This window comes from Triticum dicoccoides, unplaced genomic scaffold, assembly GCF_002162155.2.
Source record: "Triticum dicoccoides isolate Atlit2015 ecotype Zavitan unplaced genomic scaffold, WEW_v2.0 scaffold66252, whole genome shotgun sequence".
NCBI classification, from domain to species: domain Eukaryota; kingdom Viridiplantae; phylum Streptophyta; class Magnoliopsida; order Poales; family Poaceae; genus Triticum; species Triticum dicoccoides.
In genome coordinates, this window is record NW_021290040.1 from 1 (window position 1) to 2143 (window position 2143).

General features: G+C 53.4%; 1 pseudogene; it reads left to right on the top strand.

Annotated features, from left to right (window-relative positions):
• Positions 1-98: 98 nt before the first annotated feature.
• On the top strand, positions 99-1854 carry LOC119347388 (annotated as a pseudogene).
• The last annotated feature ends 289 nt before the right edge of the window (positions 1855-2143 follow it).

Here is a 2143-nt window from a genome sequence, read left to right on the forward strand (position 1 = left end):
CGCATTCTTTGATTTGATTTCCCTATTTTGCCGAGAGAAACAAAAATGCAGGCGCGCGTGCTCCTGTGACTGATTAAATTCCCGTTCCGTTTTGGCAGATTCTAAATTCACGCAGCAGGAGCTCCCGGCATGCAAGCCGTTGCTAACTCCCGGAATCGTAATTATTACTCCATTCGTTTCTCTTGTGATGATCGTTGCAAATGTAACATCGATTTATCAACCTGAATGTAACATGAAACCTTCGATTGATAGGTCATAGGCGCCTTCTCGCTCATCGGCATCATCTTCGTCCCGATAGGGCTCGCGTCCCTGTCAGCGTCGCAGGAGGTGAAAAATTCAGACAAGCGCAGATGCAGTGCTATATGAACAAAATGCATTTCATCTTTGATGTTCCCTAATTTGCCGCTACTGCAAAATGCAGATTGTTGAATTGATAGATCGATACGATGAGGAGTGTGTTACCGCCAGCGACAAGATCGGGTTCATCCAGGACTCCAAGGCCAACAAGGCGTGCACCAGAAAGATCACGGTGCGATTCAGAGACACATTTTCTCATTCAGAAATGCGCCTGAACTTGAACAGAGGCAGCCCTGAAGATAACAGCTGGGCGTCTTTGTGTTCAGGTGCCCAAGCGGATGAAAGGCCCCATACACGTCTACTACCAGCTGGAGAACTTCTACCAGAACCACCGGCGGTACGTCAAGAGCCGGAGCGACCAGCAGCTGCGCGACAAGGACTACAAGGACCCTAAGGCGGTGATCAAGGCCTGCGACCCGGAGGCCACCACCGGCGACGGCTCCCTCATCGTGCCCTGCGGCCTCATCGCCTAGAGCCTCTTCAACGACACCTACGCCTACTCCGTCAACAAGAAGTCGGTGACGGTGAACAAGGAGGACATCGCCTGGGCCAGCAACAAGAACAGCAAGTTCGGCAGCAACGTCTTCCCCGTCAACTTCCAGAAGGGCGGCCTCATCGGCGACGGCAACCTCAACGACAAGCTACCTGTCTGTCACTAATCAAGTGCAGATATAAGAGCTTCTGACGCAGCATGCATTCTGAACTTGGGCTGCATTCATTGAAATTTTGTAACAGCTGAGCGAGCAGGAGGACCTGATCGTGTGGATGCGGACGGCGGCGCTGCCGACGTTCCGGAAGCTGTACGGGCGGATCGAGGCGGACATCATGGCGAGCGACGAGATCACGGTGGTGATCCAGAACAACTACAACACGTACAGCTTCGGGGGCACCAAGGCAGTGGTGCTGTCCACGGCGTCGTGGATCGGCGGCAAGAACAACTTCATCGGCGTCGCCTACGTGGCCGTCGGCGGCATCTGCCTCCTCCTCGCCATGGGCTTCGTCGTCCTCTACATCGTCAAGCCAATGTAAATACTAGCATCTGACATGTTTATGTGCAGATAATTCATTGTAAAGCAGCAAATCAATGTAAGGTTGGATTTTGTTCAGGGCCCTCGGGGACCCCGCGTACCTGTCGTGGAACAAGGAGGCCGCCGAGTACTCACACTGATCGAACACGATGCTGAAATCACAAGGCCCGTTTTGTAGATGGATGCAACAGGGATAAAACGGTTTAGTAGCTGCTGTGCTCTTTCTGGCTGTTATTAGCTGGGTTTGGTAGTTGATGCAGGCAGCGTCTCAAACGTTGCTTTCTATACCTTCCTAAGCATAATCTTCTGACGATGCATGGTCTGAGGCTCCGGTTTGTGGCTCTCCCAGATCATGATCAGCCTACGCGAGATGATCTAGGATTTATCTAGGTGCGGCTCTTTTGTTTCCTGTTCAGTAGCTGTAAAACACATTGTGGTTTCTGATAACGAAATATGTATCTGGCAACTGTGTGGCAGATTGCAAAACTGCCAAACGCATCGAGAGGCGTTCGATCCAAATCCAATGAGGCGTTCCCTTCCCCACCTTCTTCCCCAGTGGCCAACGCGCCTCCGCCACACGCCTCAAACCTCGACCCCGCCGTTCGCCTCACACCCCCGGCTCCGGCGCAACACGCCTTCCCTCCTCACCTAGCCGGCTAGCCCCTGGCACCTCCGCCTCCTTTCCCAGCCGCAAGGGCCTCCGGGTTCCGGATTCTGGCGAGATCCGCAGCCACCTAAAGCCGTCAGTCGTTACCTTG